The sequence below is a fragment of the Paroedura picta genome, chromosome 18, assembly GCF_049243985.1.
Source record: "Paroedura picta isolate Pp20150507F chromosome 18, Ppicta_v3.0, whole genome shotgun sequence".
NCBI lineage: Eukaryota > Metazoa > Chordata > Lepidosauria > Squamata > Gekkonidae > Paroedura > Paroedura picta.
The window spans coordinates 5,456,660-5,476,014 of NC_135386.1; the positions used below are offsets into that span (position 1 = coordinate 5,456,660).

Below are 19,355 nucleotides of genomic sequence, written 5' to 3' on the forward strand. Positions count from 1 at the left end.
CGGCCTCTAAGCTGGAGAAGCGGGTTTGATCCCCCACTCTTCCTCCATATGCGGTCAGCTGGATGGCCTTAAAGCTGTTATCCCAGAGCAGTTTACTAGCAGGGCGGATAAGTCATAGAAATGCACACGCCGTATTTTAGGTTCAAGGAGGAAAAGGTTTATTTATGGAAGGAAATTGTGATGGTGCAGAGAGAGAGAGAGAGAGGATAAGTCGGCCTACATGGCTACCTGAAGTGAGGGGGAGAGAAGCTTCCTAGGAGAAGCAGGAAATTGCCCTAAGGGTAGCAATCTAGGGACAGAAAAAAAGCACACTTAAAAGGGTAGAAAGGTCCTGAACTCTCTGACCTATCTGTCTTCTTGCTGCCCCCTTCAGGGTCTTCTTTTCTTCTTAACTTTTTACACCAACACAGTTCTCTCTAAACTCTCTCAGCCCCAACTACCTCGCAGGGTGTCTGTTGTTGGGAGAGGAAGGGTAAGCCGTTTTAGCGTTCCTTCAGGTAGTCAAAAGTAGGGAATTAAAGAACCAGCTTTCATTCTTCTCCCCGACTGCAGTGGCCAGAAGAAGGGAAAGATATTTGTAAGCAGGGTATAAAGAACTCTAATTCTTCCACCTCACAGGGTGCATGTTGTGGGGAGAGGAAGAGAAGGATATTTGTAAGCCACTTTGGCACCCCTTTGGGTAGTGAAAAGCGGGGTATAAAGTACCAGCTCTAATTCTTCTATCTTACAAGGTGCCTGTTATGGGGAGAGGAAGGGAAATATATTTGTAAACCGCTTTGGGGATTGAAAAGTGAGCTATGAAAAATAATTCTTCTCAAGGATCTTTTCTGGCTGCTTCATGGTTGCTCTTCCCAGGCTCAGCCTCCTTCAGATCTCTTGTTTGCACTCTCCCTTTCCCTCCAGCTACAAATTGGGGGGCGGGGCGGGATCTTTCAGGCTGTATGCTGAACTAGCGCGTTCTCTTCTGCCTCTGTGCTGCGTCATGCCACTGCTTGTGTGGACCAGACCGGCCTTATGTGCGAGGGCGTTACAAAACAGCGCCGGAATGTGGGAAAGGGGAAAGGGGAATGCCTGCCAATATCCACTCACATAACTACCTGCCGGGGCAGTTAAGGGTGAGGCAGGAACAATAACCAACAAGAAGGCTGTGTAAACTCCCGAGCGGCACTCAGCACTTAGCACCCTGGTGCCTCCTTGCCAGTCAATATTGCGGCTGGATTTTGCGAGCGGCGGAAACGGTGCAACTCACACCCCTTTGCATCTGATTTGCATAACGTATCCCGCATCTGCTAATAGCCAAGAGTCATGACCACCATCCGAGTTCAGCCCTATGCAAATATATTCAGCTTCTCCTAGCAGCTCTCTTGTTCGGTGTTCGGTGACTGCGGTAATAACCCACTCGCGGTCCTTCAAGAGATTAATTGGCATGAGGGCAAACGTAACCCTCAAGGACCAGGCCGGTCGCTCGGTCTGTGTCTTGGGAATTTGTCGCAGGGCTGCTGAGGACAGTCCAAGCTGCATGCCAAGGCTCTCTTCCGCATACCTTGCAATAAGTCATTTGAGAAGATGAACGGGCTGGCCGGCTGCTATCTGAATCAAGACAAAAGCTATCTGCAGCGCTCAGCCAAGCTCAAAACTGTCCAGCTTCGGTCGGTCAGTTTATTCTGTCCCGGTGCTGTCAGCATAATCTCCAGGACCCCGTGCTTAAAACCTGCATTCATTCTGATGATTATGGCCTCGCTCTGAAAGGGAGCACTTCCAGAAGGACGCCGCGCAGGTGTGACGGTCCAGCTGTTGATCCTTTCCGATGCCAGGATCAATTCTGACTAATTTGCTTAGGGCCAGCAGAAACGCTGAAGAGCTTAACAGCGTAGCTCTCAGGCGGGAAGCCTGCCACGGACAGAAATAAAACCAATTTTCTTGGAAATATTGCTTATGGTAACCCGTCCCTATGTTTGGGTATTCCAGTTGTAGAGTACAGACCCCCTAACCGACGGACCAGCTGCCGCTGTGTTCCTTCTGCTCCTGCAGGTTGGTGGGTGTCCGTATTTTTTAAACAAAAACTATAATATGTGGGTGACAGGGAGCTCCAATTTGAGCTTGCAGCTGGCACGATGGTTGAGTTTTATTGTTTTAAAGGGAGATACGCCAAGGCCTGACCTTGAGGACTCAGGCTAGGTTGTGGAAGCCAAGTATGTGGTTAGTACGTGGACGGGAAATCACTGAGGAAGGCCGAGGCTGTTTCACAGAGGCAGGCAACGGCGAACCACCTCGTTTCCTCTCTTGTCCTGACCTGGACGGCTCAGGTTAGCTGAAATCTTGTCAGATCTCTGAAGCTAAGCAGGATCTGTCCCCGTTAGTACTTGGATGGGAGGCCATCCAGGAAGGGCACGGTTGCTACGCAGAGGCAGGAATGGCAAACCATCTCAGCTCGTCTCTTGCCCTGACCTAGATGACCCAGGTGAGTCCAATCTTGATATTGGAAGCCAAGTAGGGTTAACCCTGGTTGGATGGGAGACCACCAAGGAAGGCCAGCGTTGCCACGCAGAGGCAGGAAATAGCAAACCACCTCGGTTTGTCTCTTGCCCACTCCTGGATGACCCAGGACAGCCTCATCAGACCTTGGGAACTAAGCAGGGTCAACTCTGGTTGGTATTTGGATGGAAGACCACCATGGTTAGCCAGGGTCGCTGTGCAGAGGCAGCCATCTCCATTGCCTTGAACATCTTTTTGGGTTGTCAAAAGTCTTCTGCAGCTTGAGGTCGCTCGACATGCACACACTGTGGGCTGCCACCGACAGTCAACTGGGGCAAAATATTTCCAACTACCAGAGAGTTCTTGTTGCTGACCTGAAAGTTACCTTTCTTCAACAAAGGTGGACTTCTCATGAGAATCGGGCGACACAGAATTTATCAGTAGGTTTGACTGGATGAGCCAGAAGTTCCTCAGAGCTACTACCATTGTTCCATCTCTTATCATAACTCGGTTATCACCTGTTATGGTGAAGGGTCACCGGGCTTATCTTGTGTACTTCGGAGTTTAGCCTGTCGAAACAGCGCAAACTAACTCTGCCATCCGGATGACTTCAATGAGCTCCGAAGGGTGGAACCCTAAATAGGATGTTAAGCCGTAGATTTGTGGCCTTTCATGATCTTTTAATCAGCTTATGACACGCCCACCCCTTTCCCTCTGCTGCGTATATACGTCACTTGACTGAGGTTTCCTTTCCTGCCTCTGATGAAGTGGTCTCTCGCTTATGAAAGCTTATAGTCTTGTAAATCTCTGTCTTTACGGAGGCGCAAGACAGTGGGCTTGTCTGTCCGACTGACGGCGGTGTGGCGGGAAGTGTGGTCACATCCCAGCCCACTTATGGCGACCCCACCGGGCTCCCTGACCTTTATTTTTTTCAATAAAAGGCAAGTAAAAGTTTTAACCTTTCTTGAAACAGATAACAATCATTGAAGCATCAGCAGTAGTAACTGCCACTTCTCCCCCAGGCTCAATACTGATAGAAGTTATCTGCGTAGCAATCTCTCGACAGGACTGTGCAAAATCAGATGCTTAGGAAGACGCCTCTGGAAATGATCCCATCTTGGAACTTTCACTGCACGGGGTTTTCCAAGTCGTGATTTGAAGTCTTGGTAGGCTCTCTAACAGGTCCTTTCACTTTTAGGGGTTTTTTTCCCTTTTGCCCCTCAAAGCCTTCCTTGACCATCTTATTCCTGGCTGGAGCAAGCGAGGCCCAAGGAGCAGTGGTGAGTCAGGATGCCGCGAAAGAAGCAGGCCCCCAACTGTTTTGAGCCTGCAGGCAGGTTTGGAAGTCTGACGTGGCACAGTGAGCACAACGACACAACAGCTACCGCAAATCGGCTGCTGCAGGGGGCAGAGGCGGCCTCCGAATGATGGCCCAAGCACAGCTTCATATAGAATAGTACAGACGCACTGGGAAACCCAACATGGCAATAAAAAATATCCAAATCGGACTTATAGAGAGCCGTCTCTCTTCAGTTTCAGTAATTCTTTTATTCTCGTTTCACACGACGCGTTTCGCCTACAGCTTGTTCAAGGGGCGGCTTTTATATTTAAGGACCAACTTCAACTTTTTAAGAAATCTCTTGACAGAGTATAAGGTCATACTATAGCTAAGCATAGCTTCAGGCACACAGGGCTGCCGCTGCCAAAGCAATATTCTAAAATATCTGCACAGCTCATCAAAGCTCCAATAGCTAATCAGAAGCAAAAGTCTGACCTTGCCCCATACACTTCCTAAGAATACATGGCAGGAGCCAGAAAAGCTTCCAGGAATTGCAGTGGTGCCCATGGGCATTGTTGGGGACCCCTGCCATAGCGTTATTCAAGAGACGTTCAGAGGTGGTTTAGTATTATATGGCTCCATGTTAAAACCCTGGTATTCCTTGGTGGGTCCCTCTTGCAAATAACGGCCAAAGCTGACCATGCTTCTGAAATCCAGTGAGATCAGGCTAGCCTTGGGCTGCCCAAGCCAGCACTGGCAGACAGCATGGCTGGGAAGGGCCGCTGCAGTTTTTTGTATCTGATAGAGCTTTGCAGAAATCAAACAAAACAAATAGATTTCTCCTCTTGCATTTCACAGCCTTCGGACAATTTGCTATTTATTCCTACTGGCGACGGTTCCAGCAGACGGGGCCAGCTGAACATCAAGAAAAGGAAATAGCTACTGGGGAATGACGCAACCTTCAAGCTGACTGCAAGGAAACTGAAGTTGTTCCAAGATTTTTGATATGAAAACATGTTTGGCAGCGTCATGGGGGAAAATGCAACGGAAGTCATTGCGGAAGTGAGCATGGCTTGGTGGGAAGAGGAGGGAAAGACTGAGCGGAGAGGCCATTCCCTTAGGTAGGCCAGTAACCAGCCGCTGCTGCTGACCCCTGTCCATGATGTTTTCACATAGATCTTATGGAATAATTGGATTCTTGCAACTTTATCTGTTCTTCGGCTTGATCATCTACCAAAACGGAGACTGCGACCAAGAAATCTGAATAACAATGAAACTGGGGAGGGCATCCTTGAAGGAGCTAGAAAAGCTTATGAAGTCCAAGAGTGTATCACTGTTGACCAAGACCGAGATGATTAATGCCATAACATTCCCCACCACTAAGTACTTGAAGCAAGTGGACAAGAAGGGATTGGATTCCTTTAAAACTTGGCATTGGAGGACAGTGTTAAAGGTACCATGGACCACCCAGAACAACAAATCAGTGGGTTCTTGATCGAGCCATGCCTGAACTTTTCCTAGGAGCTAAAATGACTCCCCTGAGATTATCGGACTTCGGTTGCATGATAAGAAGCCAAAGACGCCTTGTAAAAAAAGGATAACGCCAAGAAAAGTGAAAGCAGGCCAGCCCGGGTCATCAGAGGCAGGCATCTGTTTGACTGCAACAAGCCTCTCTTGAATATGTAGTCTCCTGGCGATTTATCTTCTAGAGACCAGAGCTACAACTGCTCCATGCATCGATCTCCACATTGATTTGGAGCATCCCGCACAGGCCTCACAAAGCTTTGCCTGAAACTGCTGCGGTGACAAGAGCAGCCTTGGCACATCCCAGCAGCAGCTGAGAAAGAGGCACCCTGTGCTGCCAGGGGAAGGGAAGCCAAGACCGGAGTAATTTACTGAAACCCGATGAAGTTTCTGAGAGGCAATCAATCTCCCGCCCGGGGACAAAGATGGATCAGGCCTCCTTTCGAGGAGCAAGTGGCTTTATTTATGGCTCAGCTGGCCAGAACAATCTAATCAGCAATCAGTCTTGTAAATCAGGCCAGCTCACTCCAGACGGTGGGCGAGGGGAAAGAACTGAGGGAAGCAAACTGTTCCGGACATTCCTAAACAGACTCCTAAAACCATTTAAAAAACCATGGAGGACTGCAACCCACTAGCCCCACCAAAAATCTAGTACAGGAGTGGGAAGAGGCAGTGCAGATCACACAGTGGATGCTTACGCTCTTAACACTGGGGAAGGGGGCATCAGATCTTCCCTGCCACGGTGGCCTCAATCGTAGACCTGGCGGAAGAGCTCCGTTTTGAAGGCCCTGCGGAACGCTGTGGATCACCTATGAATTGCAAGCATTCAGGCTGATAATGTGTACTACAGTCCTCAGTTGAGAGGATGGGGTATGGGTTATGAATCAAATAAATAAAGAGATACTGGGGCTTTACTGGGAGATTGCATGCATGAATACCCCCACATCTAAAAATCCCTGTTCATGGAAAGCTAGTTTTTAGGGTCAACAATACCGCTTCAGTCTTCTATTATGCCCTTGCACTCTGCTTTAACTGATGGGGGGGCAGGGAGAATCACCCACCATTTTGTGGTTCTACACTTGTAATTACTACAAAGGGCTGTTACATCTGGGAGGGGCAGGACAACCGCTGGTGAGCGCATGTTAAAAGATAACTAAATCTGTGCTTTGATCTTGATAGCGGCCCTAAACCCATTATCAGTCAGGTAGCTCAAAGTTTATTTGGGATGCAGAGGTGAGTAAATATTGGCTTCTTAAGCAAACAAGCCACCCGGCTCTGTGTGGAATAAGTAAATGCAAACAAGGACCCGACTACAGCAGGGGTGACCATACCGTGGCTCTCCAGATGTCTGTGGCTACAATTACCATGAGCCCCTGCCAGCATTGCAGAGGCTCATGGTAATTGTAGTCCGTGGACATCTGGAAAGCCACCCCTGAACTACAGCCTTACATTTAAGCCCAGGTCTCCTTGCGCTTCTTGTCCACTTATCTGGAGAAGTGTGCTTGCACAGTAAATCTCATACTTGGAATAAAACTTTTGTTGATCTTCAAGATGCTGCTGGACTCCCAGATTCAGGCCAACTCCCAGATTCAGGCCAACAGGGCAACCCACCTGCATCTACTTTCAAGCCCTGTTTAGGACTGTAGCTTGATATGCAGACTCCTGAACGGAATGCAGTTTCTATTGTTTCTTCTGCTGGGAAGAAGCTTCTATTGTGTTTAATGAGCCTTATCTGTAAGCAAGTCTTCTTATCTATTCGGATGGGTTAAGGGCCATCAGATCTCTTCTGACCTATGGTGACCCTATGTGTTAATGACCTCCAAAAGACCCCCTAGTTAACAGCCTTGCAAACTGAGGGCTCTGACTTCCTCCATGGAGTTGATCCCATTCCCTTGGGTCTTGGGACCACAGTGGGAGGCCTCCTGGAGTTCTGGCCCTGCTGGTGAATCTCCTGATGGCCCCAGGGTTTGAGACAGAATGTGGCACAGAGTGTTGGCCTGGAGGGGCCACTGGCCTGACCCAGCATACCTTTCCTTATCTTCTCAGATTTCCCAACCCCATTCTTCCTCACTCGCCAGCACAGACGGCTCGGATATTTTCAGATACCTGCAGTCTTTCGTGAGGCCGGCGCCCCCCTCTCTGCTGTCTCGCACAGAGAGACGACAATAAAACAAGAGTCCCGTGGCACTTCAGAGACTTGCTAATTTATTCTGTTTGTGAGTCACGGTTCCCTTCCTCGGATGCCCAGGAGTGCGTCGGACGATGGCTGAAAAACAGGAGGCAGGAAATGACACAGGAGAACAGCGGCACCAGACAAAGTGTCCTGAGTCAGTGGCTTGAATGGAGGACTTGGTTGGCTACAACGGGAGCACTGCCTTCAAGTGATCACCAATTTATTATGGATGAGCCTGCTTAGCTTCTAGGATAGGGCAAGAGAAAGCTCACCTGAGCTAAAGTTTTGTTCCTCCTTCAGGAGCTCTTGGACCTGTGGTGCTCGAGCATCAGGGGTGCCTGTTTGCCATTGGCTGGCACACAGGACCCAGCCTGCTATTGGTTGTTGTCCTTGTCCAATCAGGGGGCTCTGCTTAGGGCCAATCACAGGCTTTGATGGGAACCTCTGACCTGTCTATAAGCTTGGGTGGTGGGCTGTCTAGTTCAGTTGACTGTGGTCAATTAAAGAGCCGATGTTTTGGCAACCCTGCCCCTTATTGAAACGACTCTTCAATACTCCTGTATTTCGTTGCTGGAAACTCATACTGGGATAAATCCCCCCATGGGGTAGCCATGTTAGGCTGCTGCATTAAAATGAAGCAGCAGTCCAGTGGCACTTTTAAAAAGCAGACAAAATTATATTCCATCAGCGTGATGACTTGTAGCACACCTGTGCATGCAAATCTCTGCAGGGATGTTCATATGGAATGGTGGTTAACAGTGTCAGGCTAGGAGCCCGAAGACCCAGGTTTGAATCTCCACTTGGACCCTAAAAGCTCTTTGGGTGGCCCTGGGCCAGCCATACTCTCTCAGCCTAACCTACCTCACAGGGTTGTTGTGAAGGCGAAATGGAGGAAAGTGGCCACTTCGACACTGGGGAGGAAGGGGGCTTATAAATTAAATAAATAAGACCTTGGAGGGGGCGTGGCTCAATGGCCAGCATGCATTAGCAGGGCCTCATGGGTCTTGTAGTCCACGGAGAGCCCCCCCCCCTCTATTGAATCCCGCCTCCAATGCAGCAACCTTAAGTGAGCAGCTTGAGGATTAAAGCCCCGCGCTCCTTCCCTTTTAGCCTCCCGCTCCGCTTTGGTCCCGCCTGCGCTTTCCCCTCTCCCTCATCCGCGCTCCGGGTTTTCCCTCCTCCTCCTCCCCGGGCTTCCTTCGTTCCTTCCCGTCGCGTCTTTTCTCCGCGTTTTCTTTCCCGCTCCCGAATCCGGGGCTTTGCGCCCGCCCGCCCGCCTTCCTTCCTTCCTTCCACGCTCCTGGGCGTGGGGAGGAGCGCGTGCGCGTGGCGGGCCGAGCCGAGCGGAGCCGAGCCCTGCCGAAGGCGGCGCGAGGAGGGCCTCCCTTCCCCCGCCGCCCCCCTCCTCCCTCCTCCTCCCTCCTCCCTGCCGCCCTCCCTTCCCTCACCTCAGGCGACGGCAGCTGAGGAGAATGGCGGCGGCCGGGCCAGGCCCTTAGCCGGCGGCTCCATGGAGGGCAGCGGCGTCGAGGGCTGAGGGGCGCGCCCGGCACCCGCCGGAACCGCAGGGTGAGCGAGCGAGCGAGGGAGCCAGGGAGTCAGGCCGGGCGGGGGGGGGAGAGGTGGTGGCGGTGCCGGGCTGGGGCTCCTCATGGCGGGCGGGCGGAGAGTCGGTGCGAAGGGAGGAAGGACGGACGGAGCCGTCCCTGAGTACCAGCGGGGGCGGAGTGGGGGGAGGGAGGGCGCCCCCTCGCCCTTTCCAAAATGCCCCCCCCCCGGTCTGGTCTAGGCAGGTAAAGTCGGTCCGCGCGCGCACACAAAAGCCCAGCCGTCCCTCGCAAGCATGCCCGGAGCCCCCTTTGGGGGAGGGGGGTGGGATGCACGCCAGCGATTGTTCCTGCCCACACGGGGCCGTGGGTGCACGCGTGCATGCATGCATGCATGCATGCTTGCACCCGCGCGCGGGGTGCGTGGACGGCGTCCTCGTTTGGGAGTTGGGGGGGCTCTTGGCAGACAACATCCCCTGCCCCTGCGGAGCCTGGCTGCCCGGTGCTTTGGCTCCAGCCGAGCGGAGTCGTGGAGTAGGAAAGGTGCGGGCAAGGTCATCCAGTCCACCCCCTGCTCGTCGCGGGGTCTGCCTAAAGTAGACGTGGCCGCACTGTGGCTCTCTTGGAGGTCCGTGGACCACAATCGCCCCGAGCCCCTTGTCAGCGCGTGTAATTGTAGTTTGCAGTCCGTGGGCATCTGGGGAGACGCAGTTTGGCCATCTCTGGCCTGACGCCTTCCTGAGAAGCTGCTTCTTGAAGACCACCAGTGGGTAGTCGGTTGATGGGAGAGCCGCCGGAGCGGGTGAACTGACCTGGAGGGCTGATTTGGCAGCTTCTCTAGAAGGTCCTTGCTGCAGAGTAGCTCTGTGGTAGAGCCCAAGACTTTGGGTTCGGTCCACGGCATCTCCAGTTGAAAGGAAATGATGGGAAAGACCACTGTTTGAAACCTGGTCTCAGTGGATGAGCGTCCACTTGGCCTGCCGATTTCATCCTTGGCCTCCTTTGTAAAAAGGGTCTGGCTGCAGGTGATAGAGGGCACAGCTTTACCTGAGAGACCTTGGGAAGCAGTCAAACAGTGCTGACCTGGATTGACTTGGGGTCTGACCCAGTGGAAGGCAGCTCCAGGTGGGTTCTAGACTTTAACAAAGGGGCAACTTGAGTTTCTGATGTGGGTTTACTTAAAGTTGCTCACACTGTAGATCAAGCTTTTTTTGTCAATTTTATTAGACTGCTTTTTAGAATCATCCAGTATCTAAGGGAGGTTATTCGGTTCTCCCGTCTTTTAAAATCCATTCTGCAACCTTGAGAGGCAGGTAAGATTGGGAGAGAATGACTGGCCCAAAGTCATGCCTTAAAGTCTCATCGCAAGCATGGGTTTGAGCCCCGTATCGTGGCCCGGCCACTGGAATCCTGAGAGCTCCCAGGCACAGAGTCTTTCTGGGTTCCCCCCCCCTCCTACATCACATGACTCAGATCCAGCTCAAACATCACATGAAAAGTAATCGTATGAATTGCATATCCATATAATAGTAATGTATATTAATAGGAAATGATATTTTAGTCTTTGTAGAAGTTATGTAAAACAATACACTGGGTGTTAGCCACTTCTTGCCATGTTTGATTGACCTGCTGAAAGTCTCATGATATATTGTACCACCCTGCATTGTGAGTTCTAGCTCCAGTGGCCCTAAGGGAGATTTGGGCCCCAGATGTTTGTCCCTTCCACAACAGCCTGGCATCAGTGCCTTGGTTTCTTAATGCTTGGGAAATCATTGCTTGTTTATGCTCTGGGATGTGTGGACTATACCCTTATGCAGGGGTAGTCAAACTGCGGCCCTCCAGATGTCCGTGGACTACAATTCCCAGGAGCCCCTGCCAGCGAATGCGATGTGTGAATCAGCTTCATTGCAATGTAGGAATCAGCTTCATTGCAAAATACTGTATTTCAGATTACATGTCTGAGAGGAAAGTTTGCATGTGCATGCCACCATTTGATGGTACTCTCATCCACTGATGTACGTGAATGCCGGTCCAAAGTCTGTTAATGCCGATCCAATGTCTGTTAATCTATCCAGAAGTTGCAGGAAGGGGAGGATATCTGTCAAATTGTGGTATGTGCTGTAGACCTGTTCGTATGTTTCCGTGTGGATACTAGCTCTTCAGGAAGTTGGGCTGCTTCTGTTCAGTGACTGATATCATAAGCATGCCTCATTTATCATGGAAGATGAAGGCAGATAAGTGTATACATAACCTGTGTGCTACTGGAAGGCTGATTCGTAGTCTTGTACATTGGACCACTGGACCTTATTCCTGAGTATTATCCTGAATAAGTTAACCTTGTTGCATGATTCATGCCTAAATGACACTGAGAACACAGCCCAAACCCATCTGTGTTTTTAGGTGTTCTGTTGCTTCATATCTCCGCCTTGCTTCCTCTCCATCTGAAGGGAGTCTGCCTCCAGAGCAGGAGATGACAGATTCTCAATAGTGCCCAGTATGTTGAGAGGAGAAAGCTGCTGATCCGTAGCTATAGAAGAACCGGTTCTTCTATATATAGTCAAAACAGGAGACAACTCCAAAGAACAATATAAAGATTTGGCGGCTATTTCATATGTACAGCTTGTGAGCAGAGGCTTTGTTAAAGATCATCATGGTTATTCTTTCACTATATGTTAAGGATCGGGACAGTGAACAGCTGTGAGCACGATATCCACGGGTTTGGAAAATCCTTAGCACAGCGCACACAAAACATAAATCAGATTTTTAAAAATAATGGTTCTTGCACAGTACTGCTAGTACTCTAAGGAGAAGGATTTGGAACGAATGCATTTGAGCAGAGCAGCCACTCCAAAAAGCATAAATCTCAAATATAGACACTGGCAAATGTTCATGCTCCAGAAGGACAAAACCCAGAGCATCCAGGGAAAACACCCAGGGCATTTCGATCTTCCTGTGCTGGTAATCTAGGCAGCCATGTTACATCAAGCAAACGTCTCCCCTTTTCTTTTCAGTTTGCTTATTTATATTGAACACCCAACCAGATGAAGAGTTCTGGTGGCCTCAAAAGCTTGCTCGGTATTCTTAGGAATTTTGCCCTTAATAAAGAGGTATTGCATTTCTGCTCGATGTTTTACTTGCTTTTTATAATGTTATATTTAGGCCTCTTGGACCCCTACTGGAATGTCATCTACCAGTTTGTCTGCTATTTCAAAACTGCTGTAACCTTAGGTAGTACTACTTTGATCTTCTTTGGGTTTAAATGGTTAGATTGCATAGAAATCTCCTGTTTGTGAGCTCTGACCACTTCTGTTTCCTATCTTAACACTGTGGGTGATCTACAACAGAGCCTGCCTTCTCAATGTCCTGTTTCTTTTTCCTTTTTGTGAGAAGGCCAGTGTATCAGCTCCTTTGTCCTTATTAGCATACACCCAAAAGATCTGTCAAAGTTTTTGAGGCAGTAGTACTGAATGGTGTCTATTCCATAACACCCCACCAATTTGCCCGGAGTTCATATCAGACACACTAGCCTCATAATTTCTAGGATTGCTGTTGGAATTTTTCTCAAAAAAAGAGAGAGGAAATTAGCATTGTTGCCCAAGCCTCTGGTTTAGTGATGTTTCCTGCTGGTGTCAGAAGTTCATGAATTTGAGCTCTTTGAGATTTTGAGCAAATGCCGCCTAGCCCTTGTGAATATGGGACATGGTGGCTGGTTATCACGGTCTGTTAACTCTGAAGGTGCAAAGCTTGAACATGCATCTGTGTTTCTCTATGGTCAGGTATCCAGTATCTGTGGCCATGTGCTTCTGGCTTAACAATCACCCGGCAGCCATGTTGTGCTTAAGTAGCCTTAAATCCCTGAATAATCAGCAGCAAAACTGGGTCTCTTGATCTGTGTCATGGTCATGTTTGATAGATTCTTTCTTGACCTTTAGAGAAACAGCAGAGAAACAAACCTCCTGGCTGGATACTGAATGGTGTTTATAGTTTCAGGTGAGTAGTTGCTGGAAGTGTCTTATGTCCTAAGAAGCTTGGGACTTATCACATGTACACAAAGGGAGGAGGAAGCCTGGCCCTCCCATGACTCATGACAGGTGATAGTTTAACTTGGATCTGTTTCTCCTATTCCTTGAAGAACAATAGAAGCATGCTCAGATGCAGCAGGATTTAGTTCTCATTGGGCAGGGAGGTGGTGCAGGGCTCTGGCGCTGAAGCCAGGTGACTGCTTGGCTGTGGTGGAGGGTGCTTGGATGAAAACCTTTTGGAGCCCAGGCAGCTGTGTCACTTTGCTTGTTCTCCTCCTCCATTATCCCCACCCCACACTGGAGAGAGATGCTTTCCATCTCCTGGCAATTCACTTAAGCGCTGGGCTTTCCGAGCTCTTCTTCGACTGTTCTTCAGATCAGAAGTGCCCACAAAAGTGCCACAGTTCTTTTTACTAGCACGTCAGCCTCTTGTAGTTTACAAAAGAATGCTTTTAAAAAAATATATAATAATGAACAGAGCTGTCAGCTGTCGGATGAGAATCGCTAATGTGCTTTCACATGCTTAGGACAGTCTGTTCTTAAGCATTACCTTGGTAGAAGTTGCATAGGGAAAGCTGTTTAATTTGTGAATAATGCCTTTCAAGTGGGACTCTTGTTAGGTGTCTGTTATTGAGCTGTGATGATCAGACTCGGGTGCCTAAGCCCTGAAATGTGCCACTTAAAAGAAAGATATGTCTAGCAGGGGCGGGGAGGGGGGGTTGGTGGCACGTATAAGCCGGTGGCCTTCTGTCCGCAGAAGATTTAAAACAAAACTTTCATGGATTTTGAAGAGTCATTAAAGAGGTTCCAGATGGTGGTGTTAAAACTGGAAAGAAAGGCAACTGGATGTGGGAGTCTTTTTGAGACGTGGCGGGATAGAAATCCAGTAATAAATAAATAAATATTATGGGACGGAAATAGCACTCCACCTGCCTTACGCTTGGCTTTCTCTTTCAAGAGCAACACTATGGCTCTTTGTAGTTGGGCTTACCAGCATTTCTCTCGAGAAGAGGAAGGTTTATCAGGAAGTAATCCATCCTTGCAGTCCAGTGTTGATTCATACTAGGAAGTGCGACTGGGTTTTAGGGCAATGTTTGTTCTGGAGGGGCATAGCCTGCTAACCACTTTTTCCTCTGATGGTTGTGAAGGGACGGGCTGACAGCTGTTGAAGGAAGGCAGGGAGATCCTAGAAGGTTTAACAGACAGTTTTTTGTGTCTAAAGAGACCTGGCAACCAACTCTGTGGGTTATGTTTTGGCTGTTCCTGAGGCTTGTGATCAGTGTGCCGAACAGCCATTCACCCGCCTCTTCCAGGAACTCCAGTTGAAATTCTGGAACGCGCGGATGTTTTCCTTTGTGGGGAAAAGCAGTGTTCTTAAGCAAGACCCAAAGCTGAACCGCGCAAATGGAAGTATAAAAATATATTTTAGCGTCAAAAATAGCCATCTAAAAGCGCGGGGCTTTTTTGCCCCCTTTTAGTAATCTCTTAATGCTACCTCTGGGACTGCAGTGCCGCTTGGACATAACTATTGTGGCCCCCTGCCACAAGGTAGGCACACATCAGCCGCAGTTTATTCTCAGATTACAATTTCTGCTGTTCAGAAGGTCTGTCTTTGGGATGTATGCAGGTTTGGAAGCATGTTGACATTTGGCTTGCAGACCTTACATGCCATGCCGGTGCTGTGATCAATCCGTTTCATCCGAAATCCCCTGGAAGTCATCAGGAGGCTGAGCATGAATATGCTTTGTCTTGCAGTTCTGACTTCAGCTGCCTCTGCTTGCTGTTGAGAAAACCCAGTGCAGCCTACGGTTGTTCTTGCAAACCTGTGTGTTCACAGGCACTGCAACAACAACAACAAAATTACACTCTTAATGCTGTCTGAATGATCGCCTTCTAAATCACGCGAATGTTTAGATTCAATACAAAGTGTGCCTGTAGGTGATCTTTCAGTAAGATTTGGTTTTTATTTAATTCTGTGGTGTCTCTCAGACAAGCAAGCATTTTGTGCTGGCCCTTTATGGTGGGGAAAGGATATGCACATTTGAGCCTCACCATGAAATTAGGATTCTACTCAACACGAATCTGTTGAGCAGGGGAGGGTTTGTTGCCGCCTAGTGTGATTTAAAGGGGTTTTTATTATTTTATTTTATTTTTAAGTTCCTAGACCGCCACTCTCAACAATAGCCACCTCAAGGCGGTTTACAGGATAACTCTTTTAATGTGATTTTATTGCGGGAATGACTATTATTCATCACAAGCCACTGCTACTGAGAGTGGCAGGATACAAACCGAAACATAGATAAATAAATACTCTGTCCTCTTTTACTCTGTTGTGACAAGGCTGTCCTTCCACTTTTGGAGCTTCCATTTTAGATAAACAGAATTATTATTAAACGTTCCCAAACATCTGTTAGTTATACTGGTTTTCTCACAGCAGTTCAAATAAAAACTCAATAGCAACAGATTTGAACAGTACAGCCAGTGGGTCAGTTTGCAAAGGCCCCTCTGAATAATTCAGCTTTCCCCCTCTCTCCCCGAAAATCACCAGGGACATGTTTCCCATAGATAATTCAGATGAGTGAGAATCCTTCTTTTATCGCAAGTGGTCAGAGAGCACAGGTGGAATTCCCTGCTGATAGAGGTGTTTCGGCAGAATAAACTTTCTCTTGGTAATAACTGCAAAAGCAAGAGGCAGGTTACTCATGCTGGGCGGGGACGTGGTATTACTGACATAAATCACAGCCCATCTGATGAGGTGGAATTATTCTGTGAGAGACTGCATGCGGTGGGGTGTGATGGGCACCTGCTGAAGATGATGTGCATTCCAAAGGGGATGCTGATGACTCCTTCCTGCTGTCTGTTTTCCTGGAAAACTGAGCATAATTGGTCAACAGGAAAAAGCCTTCCCCATTTCTCCCAGCACAGCTTGCAAATTTAGCCCTGTATGCAACACAAGGGGATGTCCCTGACCTCTACATAGGTATATTTATGGGAGTGAGCACCTGGTTCTGTTTGCAGTATTATAATGGCGGTGCTATTTCACAGATGTTACCGTTGCTGTCAGCAACAGCACACGAGTGCAGCTGTTCAGTTTCTTTCTCTTCCATTTTTACAAAAGCAAACATACGTGAGTATTAAAAGCCTCTTTTGTTCCTTTAATTGCCGAACCATCAATTCAGCAGGTTTTCTTCCCCTAGTCTTTAAATGTTAATAGTTCTGTGTTGTCCCTTTAAAAAATGTACATGTTGCATTTCACAGTTTTTTTTTCTGGGACGACCACGGTATTTCAAAGTGGGTAGCGGTCCTCTGACCTTACTCATACATCTTGACTTGGAAAGCAGTCCTGGGAGATAAAGCAGCTCTTGATGGGCTGGAAGAAGGGCCGAGGAGCACATGAGCCTGGTGCCTTGAATAAAGGGAGAGGGCTGTGCCACTCGCCTTGAGTAAAGGGAGAGGGCTGTGCCACTCTCTACCCATCAAGGGGATGTATTCCCCCCCCAAAAAAAAACCCCACACGCACAAAGAAACCACGCTATTTGAAAAATGAGCAAGGTGTGCAGTAACCAATGGAACGGGTGGGAGAGAACTGCATGGCCTCAGTCTCTTTATGCTGTTGAATTGAGATTAGAGAGTTGTTTCCGTGCTGCACCGCAGGGCGTACCCGTGGCTCCAGGGTGAGAGTGTAACATGAGCGATCCATCCCAGCAGCCAGGCTCACGCATGACAGCGGAAGAAAGATGGCAAAGGGCAGGTAAGCAAGTCCGCTGTGGCATACAAAACCCCATCTAGCTTCAGCATGCCTCACTTAATTAGTTATTGAACCGGCAGAACTGAGGCCATTATCCAATCAAGCAACAAACCCTTCTCGGATCAGAATTTGGTCTGGGGATGGGTGTGCCTGCCTGCCTGCCTGCCTGCTGAAGGCAGTGAGGCTTCCAGAGCTACCCACTCATCTCCCCCAGGCACCTTTTAGTCGGGCCTCTCTGAGACCCGGGAAGAAGTGAACAAGCCAAGCCATAAAGCAGACAGTTTGCAGTGACCTGTTTGAACAGCCAGGCCATGAGGTCAGTGCAGAGGCTGCTTCCCAGGGAGTCCAGGGCTCTCCTTCTACAGCTCCCCCACTGCTGAACTTACTCTGCGCTGTCTGCTGGCTCCGAGTTGTTGGCGTTGCCCACATGGCTGATTTGGATTGATTCATTCATTTAGCTTGCCTTTGCCAAGGGTGCTTTGAAGTTGGACTTGTTTTAAAAAAAAGAGAAAAGCTGTTCCCTGTAATAATTGCTTTTCCCTGGGTGCTCGTTGGTGTGGAACAGGCATTTAACTTCGAATCCTACAACTGCACAGGTAGCCACCCAGAATACTAAAATTACAGCTAGCACAGATAATTTCCAGCAGCCTCCTTTTTCTTCGCCTCCCACCTCCTCTTTTTTACTTCAGCCACGGGAGATGACATAATCACGAAGCAAGTCTTACATTCTGTCAAGGAAAAAGCACGGATGGCCGAATCGGGTTTTGTAGAGCGGTTTCCCCAGAAAGCCGGATAGCAGAGGCTTGTTAAATCGTGCCCAGTCTAGGATTTACAGGAGCAGGAATTCTTGAAGATTGTGAGTCCTTTTGAGGATAGGCTTCCATGCTTATGAAAAGCTTGCAGGGGTGGAGTCCAGGGGCTCCGAGCCACAACAACAATAGAATGCAAAAAGGTTCAGGGTGTACTTTTTGGTGTTTCCAGATAGGAACCTGTGACTCTTGTTGTCTTGTGCGGAACATGTCGTGCTACCCTGAGGTTTTCATTTCGTAATGGCCACATGTGACTGCTTACAGCCTGCCTGCATCTTTGGAGGCTGCTCCTTCTCCAGGCTAATGCTGGGAGCGATTGAGGGCAAAAGAAGAAGGGGACGACAGAGAATGAGGTGGCTGGATGGAGTCACTGAAGCAGTGGGTGTGAACTTAAGTGGACTCCGGGGAATGGTAGAGGACAGGAAGGCCTGGAGGATCATTGTCCGTGGGGTCGCAATGGGTCGGACACGACTTCGCACATAACAACAACTTTCTCCAGGCTGCCATAGCCCGAGGACTGTGCTATCCTCACTCCCTTGTGCTCTGAGTGTGTTTTACTGGAAGGCCTAAGTGGTCAAGTGAAGGCTTTCCTTGCTTGCATGCAGAGTGGTTGTGGATCATGTTGCTTAATGTTCTCAGAGAAGGTGCAGTGAAAGCTATTTATACGGCTCTGCAGCCCTTCATTATCATGCTGGCATTGTGCTTTTAATATTTGCCATTTAGGAAAGAGGGGCCACATGTGCAAGTCACATCAGGCCACCCGTGGCTTGGTCCTTTTGGTCATTTGCCTGGTTTACAAACATAGAATAGTGGATTCTTTTGGGAGGTGCACGATAACTTCCTAGATTTCGCCTTCTGTGCAATTTAGCGCGGGGGGATTGGATCAGCGCTGTTCCATCTGCGCACGGCCCAGCTGTTGTCAAGCACTTACTGAAGTGGCAGGGGATTGGGGAGATGAAGCTCTTAACCATGCAGTGCAAAGTGCTGACTGGCATGTTTTATTTGAAAGAGCTCAGGCCGTGGGATTACAAAGTTAAACCAATTTGACAGAGGCATCTTCCTCAGTGGACTTGGCTTGGCAAATGAAGCCACCCAGAAGATCAATAGACATTTCATGGATAATATAGATACGGGTATCATCAACGTTGGCTGTTTTCATTTTCTTACCCGCTGCTTCCCCTTTTTTATCTGGGGTTAAAAAATCGCAGGAAAAAGCCAGCACCTCTCTGATTGTATCCCCCTCTCTTCTGCAGGTCAGGGTAGAGAGAGCCAGGTTTTCGGGGAGGACTTTAACTGGTGAGCAGGGAAGGATGGGAGGAGGTGGTTCTTCAGGCACCTCGATCCCAATCCGTTCTAGGGCGTTAAAGGGAAGCACCAGCATCAGCGTGGAGGAACCCAGAAATATGCCATGTGAGATGAGTCTTGTTGTTCAGCAGGACAAAAAGGTCAGAAGGGAGATGGTTCTCTACAATGAAACAAAGGTGCTTAATAGACTACAGAAGGGAAGATTCAAGTGGGTCACCGTGTTGGTCTGAAGTAGCTTAACGAAACCAGAGTCCAGCAGCACCTTTAAGGCCAACAAAGATTTATTCGTGAGCTTTCTAGTCTGAGGAAGAGTGCCTGCACTCGAAAGCTCACTCACATCTTGAGTAAATCTTCGTTGGGCTTAAAGGTGCTACTGGACACTGATTTTGTCCAGAAGGGAAGAGTCACTGAAGTGTAAGGGGAAAAATATAAGCAAGGCTGGAAGTATTCCCATTGGCAAACAATGGGATTCC

General features: G+C 48.8%; 2 protein-coding genes and 1 long non-coding RNA gene across 5 annotated transcripts in view; 2 read left to right on the plus strand and 1 right to left on the minus strand.

Annotated features, from left to right (window-relative positions):
• TRIP4 (thyroid hormone receptor interactor 4) overlaps positions 1 to 6,636 on the plus strand; it is a 47,216-nt gene extending 40,580 nt beyond the window's left edge. Inside the window, exon 14 of the transcript XR_013227490.1 lies at positions 4,613 to 6,636. The gene's annotated coding sequence lies outside the window, so the exon portion shown is untranslated. The remainder of the gene's footprint in view (positions 1 to 4,612) is intronic.
• LOC143828061 (uncharacterized) lies at positions 5,979 to 9,019 on the minus strand. Its single transcript, XR_013227493.1, has 3 exons — positions 8,900 to 9,019; positions 7,385 to 7,544; positions 5,979 to 6,087 (listed from the first exon to the last, which is right to left on the minus strand). It is a non-coding gene; the product is annotated as an uncharacterized LOC143828061 (long non-coding RNA).
• Positions 8,882 to 19,355, plus strand: part of ZNF609 (zinc finger protein 609) — an 86,969-nt gene continuing 76,495 nt past the window's right edge. For all 3 annotated transcript variants that reach the window (XM_077318234.1, XM_077318238.1, XM_077318237.1), the window contains exon 1: positions 8,882 to 9,020. The gene's annotated coding sequence lies outside the window, so the exon portion shown is untranslated. The remainder of the gene's footprint in view (positions 9,021 to 19,355) is intronic.